Below are 12826 nucleotides of genomic sequence, written 5' to 3'. Positions count from 1 at the left end.
TAATATTATTGGAAAAACTCTCCAATAAACACTGCAGTGAAATATTCTTTTCCCCTTCTCCCAGTCAACAGTGCCCCTATGGGAAAGTCTGTATAACATCCAGATTTGGGATGTTATTCTTACTCACTTAAGAGAGAAACTGTTTTTTTAATAATAGTAACTGTGATGGAGTAGTAATAATAACACTTAAGTAGCTAAACCAAATAGTAAAGCACGTGACAAACTGCAAAATTTGTCATTAAGACCTGGAGCAGTGTGAAGGAAATGATTTGGATTTTTTTGAAGGTAGAATTTGAAACTTTTGAAATGGTTAGAAATATTGACTTATACTATCTCTTTCTTGTCAAAGAATATAAAGTCACTAACAGTGCTCTCTGGGGCAACTGATCTGTCATCACACGATCTGCCATCACCTTGAGGACCCACTCACACTTCTCTGGTCCATACAATATCACACAGAAGAAGAAAAGTGGTATATCCTGAAAGGCTGTTTGCCTTTAGAACAGAGCTACACAGCCTGCTGCTGAACTTTCCTTCATTCCTTTTTGAGAACGCAGCCACAAGCACATTGTGTCAACTAACAGTGAAAATAAAGGAAAGACTGGAGATGTCACCAAGAAAGTGGATGGTGTGTCTTTTTTGATAACCTGATATAAGATAATCCTGATTGAGAGGTGTGGAGCAATGTCAAGTTTAAGTTTGTATCATGGTTTATTTCCTAATCTGAAAACCTACAGAGGTGCTAAGTGAATGAAGGTGCATGTATTTACTCAGCATGCGAACAGGTTATAATATGCTTCCAGTCATAGTTTGAATCTCTGTTATTGAAAGTAACCAAGTTACAACAGCTGCTCCCTTCATTCTAATGACATTATTAGTAATGATAGCTCTACCTTGCATTTCACGTTTGTCACATGGTGATTTACAGGAATTGTACGGTAAACCTGAGGGTTTTGACTGCATGTAAGTCAGTCTTCTCATTTTACAGGTGTGGTTATTGAAGCCCACAGTATAAGATTGCTCGTGACATAGCCAGGATCAGAACTTTGAAATTTTGCTCATTCTCCCTCTCTTTCTACCTCAATAATCAAGCTGAAAAATGATCAGGGTATTTAACATGGCATGCTTTGCAAATGTGCTTGTAACAAGCAAAACAGAAAAGTGTCTAATGTGTGACATGATTATAAAATGGGACTTTCTGATTTTTCTATACACACTAGCAATTAGTCATGTATCCCCAGGGAATAAGAATACAATTCACCTCACAGGACCATAATTCTCTGCTATTAGCAAAATACCCCATTTTCTTTCTTTCTTTCTTTCTTTCTTTCTTTCTTTCTTTCTTTCTTTCTTTTCTTTCTTCCTTTCCCTCCCTTCCTTCCTTCCTTCCTTCCTTCCTTCCTTCCTTCCTTCCTATTTATTTTTGAGAGATGGAGAGAGAGTGAGAAAAAGTGCATGCAAGAGAGAGCGCAAGGGAGGGGGAGAGAGAAAATCCCAAGTGGGGCTCGATCCCACAAACTGTGAAATCATGACCTGAAATCAAGAGTCAGATGCTCAACTGACTGAACAACCCAGATGCCCTCGGAAAACTCATTTTCTAATACAACTTTTCCCTAATCACTCAGAAGGGACTGAAGAATCTTCTAGAGACTCCAACTCATTCATTTCAAAAAACATCCATAGAGAACTCACCACACAATAGGAATTCCAGAAAGCTCTGCTCTGTGTTTTGGGGGTGAGTCCTTCAAAGTGGAAGATTAGGGCCATTTTCCAGGAATTCAGCTGCTGTTGGAGCAAACAATACAGTAGGAATTGCATGGCTGAGTCCATTAAGTTGATCAAATCCAGCTAATTTTATAGAATAATTTGATTCTGTTGGCTTGGGTCACACCTGCCTTAAAGAATTCTCATGGACAAGTTTTAATTCTAATTGTTTTAGGCCCAGGACTGTGAGGAGCAGAAACAAAGCAGTCAACTCTGGGATTTTGGAGGTGAGATGGGAGTGCACACACTGTCTGGGGTTCTCAAACGTTAGCGTGCATCAGATTAATTTGTAGCTTTGTTAAAAATGCAGCTACGAAGAACAAGTCCCTGACTTTCTGAATCAGAGCCACCCAAAGAGGGACACGAACACTTTCCTTCTTAATAGTCTTCATAAGAACTTAATATTTACTGAAGTCTGAAAATCCCTAGGTAGGTCTTTGAACTCCATGAAGACAAGAATCCTCCTGTCTCATGAAGTTCTGAATCATCTGAATAAATATTCTTGAATGAATGAATTAATGAAAAAGTAAAAATTCAGGAAAGTACGATAAAACCAGAGAAAAGAAGCAAAGAGTAGGATACAATCAAAGCAAATAGAGATGTATTAGGTCAAAGCTCCAGGATGCCCAAAATCTGAACAGCAGCTAGAAACAAAGAAATAGCCTCAAATCAAGTCCAAACAAACAAACAAAATTCCACATGGTCTTTGCATAACTGAGCATGTATGAAAACCAGTGTGCTTGACCAAGCAGAATTTCACACCAGCTGCCTGATTTCTTCAGATTAAGGATGCACTTTATTCACATTTGCATCTCTCTGAAATCAGGATGCCCCTCCCATTTGATGCATCTTCTACTGTCCTGGATTGAACTCTCATTTCTCCTCCTTCTGTGGAAGATTTTGTGTTTGTTTTTGCCAGTCACCTGGGGGCACTATCAAGCTGAGACCACTTCAAATTAAATCCTCTACTAAAGATTTTGGGACCACATGAGCATTGTGAATTTAGACTGCATACCTGCAAAAGATTGTAGTTCAAATTTTCATGGGAGATATTTTTCTCTTTTCCTCTATCCAGTGTCAATGTTGAAACATACAAGTTTCCCTAACTGTCCTTTTCTGAACATTGGGTTTAATTCTTATTTACCTCTGCAATGAGGATTTAGGATGGATTTTGCAGAAATCAGCTATTAGAATCCCAGAAAATGTGCCTCTCGCTCTCCCCTACTTTTTCTCATGCTCTGTCTTTGTTTTTAGGGAAACACTGAATATTGTACCTTGCAATCAAGAGTATTTTCTATTTGATAACATATTGGTTCTTTCCACTGAGATTCTCTAAAATTCACAGCTGAGCAGCCCTAAGTCTATAGGGAGAATAATAGGAATGTCTGCATCTGCTTAAATACAGTTGTGGCTAAAACACAAAGTTCAGCTCTTTTTGATTCTTTCATGTCCTAGAAATTGAGGCAGTGGCACTCAGATTTCATAGGCCCCTATAGGTTGTTGTGCTATTTGCCACATTCATAGATTCATTGTGAGATCATCTGTCTTCTCTTCTCATACAATGCTCAGCATCTGCTAGGTGCTCATCTAGTGTTTACTGAACTCTATGTTCTAGAACATGACTGTCTAAACACTACTTGATTTGGCTCAGCACACAAAACAAAAACTCTCCTCTTGTTGGTTTCTGAGATCTGTCTGGCAATCACTTCTGGGCAACATTAGGAAATTATGCATGGTTTCTGGGTAAATGTTTTAATAAAATTCTTAACATTTGCAGAATTTGTTTTAAATGTTGTTCTCTTGTTGATGCAGCTGTTGGGATCAGATGGATTTCTGTGTTTTACTTTTGTTTTGTCTTCCCCCCATAGAAATTGTTATAAATGCTCACTTTAACTAAAACTAATTTTTTTTAAGAATATAAAATGCATTTCAAATGATGGCTGGATTGATGATTCTCTGGCTTAGCTCAGTCTGTTCACTGCCCCTCCCTCAACAAGACAAGCCAACGTTCTGTGGAGTACTCAAGATGCAAGCTGCATTTTTCCCCACTTAGTCTGTTATTACTCTATTGATACAAACTTTGATTTTCTTTGATTCCACTTACCACCCCCCCCAACCACAAATTCCACATTTATCTTTCCTTTAATTTTTTCTTGAATTTTCATGAGGTGAGGACCCAGTCCATAAAACTCTGTGGCTTGCAGCTGTCTCCTAAAATAACTACTTTGAAGTGCCCTTAGTTCCACCTACTTCTTCCTCACCAGCTGCCAGCCCACCAACTCTGGGAGGAAACTTGGAAAGCAGAAGAGCCTGTGTGATCAGCAACAAAGCAAACTATGAGGGAAAGACTAATAGTATTATCAGCTCCATATATCTCCAGTTTCTAAAAGAAGTGGTGTCCTAGTCTGTTTAGGCTGCCATAACAAAATACCACAGATTGAGTAGTTGATCAACAACATGAATGTATTAGTCTAAGTTCTAGAGGCTGTAAGTCTGAGATCATGGTACAAGCATGGTCAAGTGAGGGCCCTCCTCCAGGTTGCAGACTTCTTGTTAAAGCCTCACAGGGCAGAAGGGCCTGGAGAGCACAGGTGGAACCTCTTTTGTAAGAGCTCTAATCCCATTCATGAGGGTTCCACCCTCATGACCTAATTCCCTCCGAAAGGCCCCACCAACTAATACCATTACCTTTGGCAGTTAGGATTTCAACATGAATTTTGGGTGGACACATTCAGACCATATAGCAAATGGCAATCCTATTATGTTAGATAAAGTCAATCTTCTCTTTAGGTTCTAACATATGTATCATCAGTTCTATTTTCTTGAATTCTTCCAGTAACCAGAAATACAATATAACCTCTTCCTTCCTTCTTTCCTTTCTTGCTTCCTTTCTTCCTCCTTTATTGTTTCTTCCTCTTAATCCCTTCCTCTCTGCCACTTCTTTCTTCTTTATTTTTCCTTTTGCCCAAAATTCTATGACTTGGACTAATTGAGTATCATTTTGTTGGTAATGGTGATCATAAATCACCAACTGTCATCTCTAACTATGTATCACATTTTCTACTAAAGGCAAGTATGTCAAAGCATATTTGCCCATGGTCATCACTTCCCAAACTCCACATTCTTCAGGTCTTATAATGAAATACAACAAGAAACATATGTTTACATAGTTGCATTTGGTCTTTCTAGTTAAATAATTGTGGTGATAAGAATCTTGACAAATTTCGCAACAATACCTAACATTTTATTGAGCTCATACCTAGATACTGAAACTCAAAATTCTTTACGTGGATTTTCTTGATTAATCCTGTAAGGCAAGCACAGTATTTTCAAATTTTATAGATAAGAAAATTGATCCCCAGAGAAGTTAAATAACATTGCCAAAGTCATGCAATAGTTTGGGTTATGATCCTCATATGACTATCTTGATATTTGGAGAATTTTTGTTTAAATAAATGTACAATTCCATAAGTAAATACATAAAGAACTTTCTTGTAATAGAGAACATACTTAAGAGAAAGGAATTGGCTATAGGTTAGATGTATATAGTTTGAGACGCTTACTAATGAGAGAAGATCCATTCTCTAGGCTGTATCATTCTATCTCCAGGATCAGGAATAGTCTTGTGGCTCTGTAAGATGGATATAATTCTTTGAGAAGGCTTGCTTATGGTAAGGTTAACAATTTACTCAGGAGGCACACTTGGTTATTCACAGATTATTTGCTAGAATGTTTCCTATTTCTAAGAATTCTTCAGCAGGGCATAATTTTCAAGATAGACTGTTCACTCCATGCCAGAGGATGCTTGGTGGTCCTTGACTCGGTAGTTTAAAAACTACTTTGCTCACCACCATATCAACCCTTCTCTCCATGAATAGCCCCTGGAATCTATTTTCTTGTTCTAAGCAGTTCCTGTTATATAGTCTTTTAATAACATTCCCTGTGATGTTTACTATACAGATAATGGTGCCATTTTGACCTTTATTCATCATAGGCTGATTAACAAGGTGTGATTCTCTTGAGATTCTCTCTTAGCCTCTTCCCAATTCATTTTTCCTATATCAGCCACTGAGTCCTTCACACGTACCTTCTTTTTCCCTGTCTTTTAGACTCTTGCACAATTCTGCATTCCTAGAGCAAAGTATGCAGGTGCTTTCCTTCATATTTTTCGTAGGCAGATCCTGAGGATTTAGCCAGAACAGACAATCCCAGTAGCCACAAGGCAGCGTTAACTGCTCCAAGAGTACTTTTAAAAAAAAAATTTTTTTTAACGTTTATTTATTTTTGAGACAGAGAGAGACAGAGCTTGAGCAGGGGAGGGTCTGAGAGAGAGGGAGACACAGAATCTGAAACAGGCTCCAGGCTCTGAGCAGTCAGCACAGAGCCTGACGTGGGGCTTGAACTCATGGACCGCGAGATCATGACCTGAGCCGAAGTTGGATGCTTAACCAACTGAGCCACCCAGGCACCCCTCCAAGAGTACTTTAAAGATGGAATAAGATATGCTTCCTTCTGGGTTTTCCTGATACACTTGGTGATTCCCGTTCCTTCCTCTGTGAAGTGCTCAGGAGGCTCCACAGACCAGTTCTGATGAAGTTTTGGGGTGAGGGTGGGGTTTGGAGCCAACGGACAAGAAAGAATTCTTGAAGACATCTTTGGTGCAAAAAGGTGATTTTATTAAAACATGGGGATAGGATCCATGAGCAGAAAGAGCTGCACTGGGGTTGTAAAGAGTGACTGGTTATTTACTATGGAGTTGGAAGAGGTAAAGTCAAAACTGAGGTTTTTGGAAGGACTTTGATATGCTAAAGAGAACTCTTAAGATGCCAGGAGCCTTGCTATTGTCAAGCTAAGGTTGTTTTTCTTCTAGTAAGACAGTAACATTAGGACTGTAGGGGGTTCCTAGAGAAATGTTACACACTGTATTTGCTTCAGTATTTGTCCATGGGCTGCAGGTCATAAAGAAATTTAATTTTACCTGCCATTTCCTTCTTGCCTTTGTTCCCACATCGCTATGGAGGAGAGGGTGATGTTGGGGTTCCAGGAAAGTTAGTTTACAGGTTTCTGGAGATTAGGCTATTGATAAGATTGCCTTTTTCTTGTAATTTACTAAGATATTTGTAAACTGATGGAGACCCATGTCCTATATGACTGTGATCTTTATCAGTTAACCATTTGTTTTCTTTCCTTTCCTCTGTTTTTGGGCAGCCAGGAGTGACTGAGGAATATCACACATATCCCATCTGGTGGCTGGGGGGTGGGGGTGGGGGGGGAAGGGGGTGCTAGTTTGTACTTTGCCCTCAGCCTGCCTTATGCTCCCTCATCAGTTCCACCTAGATTAGTGAGTTGACCCCTCTATAGTTTCTGTTAACTGAGTTCTTTTAACAGATGGCTCACAAGGGTGCTTATGAGAGCAGGAACTAAGGCTGTTAAGGTAACCGTGAGGTGGCAGACCCTCCCATGTGTTTTATACACACATATTGATCAGTTAGGAAATTGGCTATTTTGTTGGTAAAATAACCTTTTGTTACTGTTTTTTTTTCCTAGCCACTAAAGAGTTGTGTCAGAGTCAATGTTTATCTCTCTTCTTTCAGCAGCTTTTAGATATTTTCCAGGGTCAGAAACTCCTCAGTTCCTCTAGCCATTTAAAATGATTTCCCCAACAGTGAACATGCTACAAGGCCCTGCTTCTCAGTCCTCATATATAACCTATTAAATTTTATTTGGTGATGTAAACTATATGAATTTCCCATTGATTTTCAGAAAGAAAGAATTAAGCAAACCCAGATTTAGGGAACTGTTTTCTTATTTCTAGATGTTGAAATCATATATTACAAAATCCTTAATTCAGGGATGATGAAAAATAGGATAGACTAAGAGTCATGTATAATTTCACTCCAATAAAGTTTCTTTTAAAATTTAAATCTCCCAAAACAAAACAAAATGTAAAAAAAAAATTCTTCTTATAACTTTTTTTTTAAATGCTCTTTCAAGAAATGTATTCGATTCACAATGATATCCTTTGAACTATCAGTAAATTCTACTGGACAAAACTCATACAGATATTGATCCCAGGTAAGCCACAGTGGTCTCCTTCCACCCCAACCTAATTTCTATGTGTAATGAATCTATAGCTGCATACGATAGGTGATCAACAAGTATTTTTTCCTAGGATGAACCAGAATTCCTAACTGGCTACTCTTAGCAAAACCAAATAAGACCAAGTGGAAAGGGACTGTACCTCTCAGGGGCTATTATTTATGGGAAAGGAGGTGTGAAAGAACTGGGTGGAGAGGTTCCTGGAGGGCATATTGCCTGAGACCTTCAGAGGAGTTGGTGACTGGGAGTGTATAACTAGGGGGAAGGAGCTGTGCCTGGTGGATGGGGTGGGGGGATGGAATGAATAGGAACAGCTGCAGTGAGAAAATGGCTTCAAGGGAACATAAGGAAGTTTTCCTATGGGAAGAACTCTGCAAATTTTTAGAAATTTTTATGCCGCCTCTCCAATAAAATTCATAATAAAAATCAATTACTCTTCAACAATTTTGAAAGTCAATCCCTATAATTTTGAAGCAACACCACTCTGCAACTGGCTCAGAGTAGCTCAGTTTCTTTGAGCTTCCTGTAAGATCTATTTTACCCCACTCCCACATTTATCGTAACACTTGCACACTGTCAATTCTCTGAAACCAAAGTATCCTGTTCCCCAGGAAATAGGCCAAGAGAAGCCCCGTTCTGACGAAGTCTCACTCACTTTAACAGGATCGGTCCTGGAAGAGTTGACCCAGTGGCAAGTGCTTCTGGAGAAGGATGAATCCAGGGCAGGCACAAGGTGTACGGGTTCAATCAGACACAAGTTGCATTAAACATGAATAAAGTAGAGAGGCAATGGGAGTCCAACGTGGAATAGTTCCTTTAGTTGCTGGTTTCTGTAGGTGGGAAGACTCCTGGCTGAATGACACTTAGAAGTTGACCTGTCTCCCCAGTCAACAGCTTCTTGCTAGCTGGGTTTCGGGATCCAGGCTGCAAAAACAAAGAACGTTCTGATTTGTTTCTCGGTTGCAATCAACTGAAATAAACTAAACCTGGAGCCCTTTGGGCGGGAATGACGAAGCTGGGTTACTGCTGCTACTATCGGTCTATAAAGGATGCGGCACTACTTCTGCCCAAATGAATTCTGAATCATCCGTGCTTCTGTGAACATTTATTTCAAATGCCCTGGCAGGAAGAGTCCAATGGGACAAATTTAAATCACATGTGAGTTCCTATTAGCTGCTTTTTTTTCTATTTTTAAAACAGAACCTATCTTCTTTCTCCTTGGCTGTCCATCAGGGACCCAGCTTTCATCAAGACTTACACAATGGCAGAATCCATAAACCCATGAAGTTTCAGACATTTTTATTTTTAAAATTTTTTTTAATTTTTTTTTTTTTTTTTTTGAGAGAGAGAGAGAGAGAGAAAGAGCACATGAGTGAGTGGGGAAGAGGCAGAGGGAGAGACAGAATCCTAAGCAGGCTTCATGCTGTCAGCACAGAGCCTGATGTGGGGCTTGAACTCATGAACCATGAGATCATGACCTGAGCTGAAATCAAGAGTTAGATGCTTAACTCACTGAGCCACCCAGACATCCCAGTTTAAGATGTTGTTGTTGTTGTTGTTTTAAAAAGCCACAGCACTGATTAAAAAGAAGACATGATTATTAGGACATTTACCAGAACTTAAAAAAAAAAATGGGGCTCAGTTGTAAAAACACAACACATAGAATAGACTGGGGCTGGGGAGTCAGATATATCCTGTTGTCAGAGCTGGGCACCGAGTCAAGGGTGATCTGGTAGCAACTGGTTTCTAGGTATGGGTCTTAATCTGGAGTGCATAGCATCTCCAGCCACATGGAACATTTTATATGGGGACTTGAGAACGTTGTTGAGACCGCTAGTTCCCAGACTGAGGCCAATCAAAAGCAGTGCCGGTACACATTTTAATATGGGATTCAGTAGACCATTATTGGCATTTTAATAAATGCTACAATAAGTTACATCAAATCTACATTGACAAAATGAAGTGGTGGTTTAGAAACATTATACAGATGATTTATTTTGCTTCTGTGTTAATTTATGTAAGCATAATAATTCCCAGGTGACCTGCAGGAATCACATTGCTTACCAATTGTGTGATTGGTGGACTTTCAAAAAGCTTTGCAAAAGAAAATAAACCCTGAAATGTAATGTTGATATTGACTAGACACCACTGTTCTAATTTTACTGCAAAAAACACATTGGCTGGAGTCATTAATAGTTTTAAATCCCCTCCAGGTCTCCCAGCATTCCTTGGCAAGATGCCAGGGCCTGAGCTGACCACTAGCCAGATCTGGGCTCTCTGATGTTTGGCAACACTCAGGCTATTTGCAACTATGTGTTCCCAGATGCATTCCTTTCCTCTGTGCCTAAGGATGCAGAGGGATGCTAAAGGTATCTTTATGACAGTGTAAGATTCGTTGTCACAGGGATAAAATTCAGTGGACTTTTATAGCAGCAGCTGCTCTTCTGAAACTAGGAGAAATAATTCTCCAGGTAATCACAAAAGAAAAAAGGAAAAAGGATGAAAGAAGAAATAGAAACAAATATATTATATTCAGGGAAAGTATCAACGGGGCAGGAGGGAGGGCTAAGAACAGCATTTATTGTGTTTTGACTATGGCTTCAAGGTTCCCATTAAGCCCAGGAAAAGGAGAAATGCAGGCAGTCAGATGTGGATGTCACAGCCAAGAAATGCTGTCATCTGCAATACTGCCAGCTCTCTGGTCTCCAGGGCCAAGATTGCAGAAATGATTTTCTAGTCTGAAAAATCTATAGATATAAAGGTAAAAAGCATATAGGGTATTTCACAATGTTTGAAAACTGATGATTGTGTTAACAGAAAAAAGAAAGAAAAAAAAATACTTTGGACAGACACTTTCCCTTATCTGTTAGAAGGTGTAAGTTTATCACACAGAGAAAAGTCTTTAAAATAAAGGTGACAAGGCCCTGGGAGTGATGACTGTGGACATCCTTTATGGAGTCAGGAACTATAACAACAAACAGAAGGTATGTAATAAAATTTCCTCATTTTTTTCATAAATTTCATCTGTAAGATGACTTCTTATTACAAAAACTATTAGGGAAGTTGAATTCCTCTGATCCCTTGTGGAGAACCAGTGAAAATTCCCTTCCCAATGTAAGGGGCTGCACAGAAGTCATTTCTTTTAGAGGTCTCTGACTCTAACATCAATGATGATTTGGACTGCCTTGATTGCATTCAGGCAAATGACTCATATACTCCACTAGAAGAAACACACACACACACACACACACACACGTGTGCGCGCACAGACACACACACACACACACACACACACACACACACACACAGGATCACTAACATAAATTCTGACAGCTTGCAAAATTCACCTGCCTTAAAGAAATTCTCTTCCACCTGAAACATGTCTACTGAAGCATGGTGTGCCAGTCATTATGGCATCTTGTGCTTCACACTGTGCAAGCTGTCTGCTCCCAGTTAGAACCAGTGTAGATTAGTCCTAAAATTTCTCAATCTATAGATCTATAGTGTCAAAAATAATGGTTGACATCTCTTTTTTAGGTGTAAGAATGCTGACTGATGCAGAGCTAATACTGAATGGCATCTCCTCTGAATACGTGGTAAAAGAACTCTCTTCTCTTCTGTAGAGCTCTTTCTTCATAGAGCTCTTCAGGGGAAGTGGGTATCTGGGGTCAATGTCTAGGACTCTGCTGATATGGGAGAGTATGTATGATGGGGAAGAATCTGTTCAGTATGTCAGCCAGCTATTAGGAAGGTGACTTACTGCCTGGATCCTGAATGTCACATTTCCCAAGGCTGTTTGGTCTGAACTTGATTTCTGTCCTATCTTTAATGCTGATGGGATTAGAAGGAGGTCACTCCAATAAGTCATTGAATAATATAGCTATATTGATTGATATAATTGATTGATAATAAGCTATATCTTCTTCGGTCAGTGGATCCCAGTGTTGGGAGGCATCACCCTCCCCTTTTAAAAATGTCTCAAATGGTGGTAATTTGAATGAGGGATGATGGAGTAAGGAGCATCTGGCATGGCCAATTAGATGGATGTAGCGTCATTCTCTGAGTTAATGATTACAGGGGGAGATAGAAATGTGCCTTGGGGGTTTTATGATAAATTTGGTTTGGGACATTAGTTTGTGTTACATCCATATAAAATAACCAAAACACAGTTGATAATATACAAATAACTCTTAGGAGAGTGGGGTGGTCTAGAAATATAACTATGAAAGTTATCAAGATATAAATGGTAATTAAAGTCATGAGAATGGACAATTTAATGGAGTCTATAGTAAGAGAAAAAAGTCTCAAAGGATGATCAACATTTAAGGGACAGTGAAGGATTGATAGTTTGATAGGACACTGTTGGAAGATCCAACAGGAATAATAATAATTAAAAAAAAAACAACAGTAGAGAATAGAACTTTGTCATTTATAGGATGTGGGTATAATATATGAACAGTTAAAAATAATTCTAAAGTTTTGACTATGGATAACTGGTATTCATTGGTGAGTTGTAAATATATATAAGTTTATTTGCACAGTTAAATTCCATTTTAACAAGAACTAATACAGGGGAAAGAAGTTTGCAATAATAAAATTATTTCTAAGCCCAGTCCAATGGCCTAGAGCATTAGTGCCTTGTTGATCTCATTACAACAAAATTCTCTACCATGAATTATTTAGTATAATGACTTTACCCAGTCCTTGTCTATAGAGTAGTTCTTCACTTATAATGAAAAAATCATAAGAATACAAACTGTTCCATGAAGGCTGATTCAAGTTTAAGAAAAGAAAAATATTCTCTAGAGTCATAGTGGTTTATCCAATGTGAAACGTGTTGTGCTGTGCTGGAAACTGAAGGTGGGCTCTGGGGTGTGCATTTAAATGGAGCTAATGAATTTCCTCTGTGCAGTCCAGCCTGGGGAGAAATGGAGAAGTCAGTTTAATAAAGCATGCAGTAGAA

The 12826-nt window shown here is 39.0% G+C and overlaps 1 long non-coding RNA gene across 1 annotated transcript in view; it reads right to left on the bottom strand.

The window, feature by feature from the left end:
• Positions 1–1696: 1696 nt before the first annotated feature.
• LOC132673076 (uncharacterized) overlaps positions 1697–12826 on the bottom strand; it is a 62726-nt gene continuing 51596 nt past the window's right edge. The window contains exons 2-4 of the long non-coding RNA XR_009607859.1: positions 8519–8787; positions 5328–5395; positions 1697–1785 (exon numbers count right to left, since the gene is read on the bottom strand). This is a non-coding gene — a long non-coding RNA (uncharacterized LOC132673076). The remainder of the gene's footprint in view (positions 1786–5327; positions 5396–8518; positions 8788–12826) is intronic.

Source organism: Panthera onca, chromosome C1, assembly GCF_046562875.1.
Source record: "Panthera onca isolate mPanOnc1 chromosome C1, mPanOnc1 haplotype 2, whole genome shotgun sequence".
NCBI lineage: Eukaryota > Metazoa > Chordata > Mammalia > Carnivora > Felidae > Panthera > Panthera onca.
The sequence above is the reverse complement of the archived record's forward strand: the minus strand, read 5'-3'. Positions and strand labels throughout refer to the sequence as shown.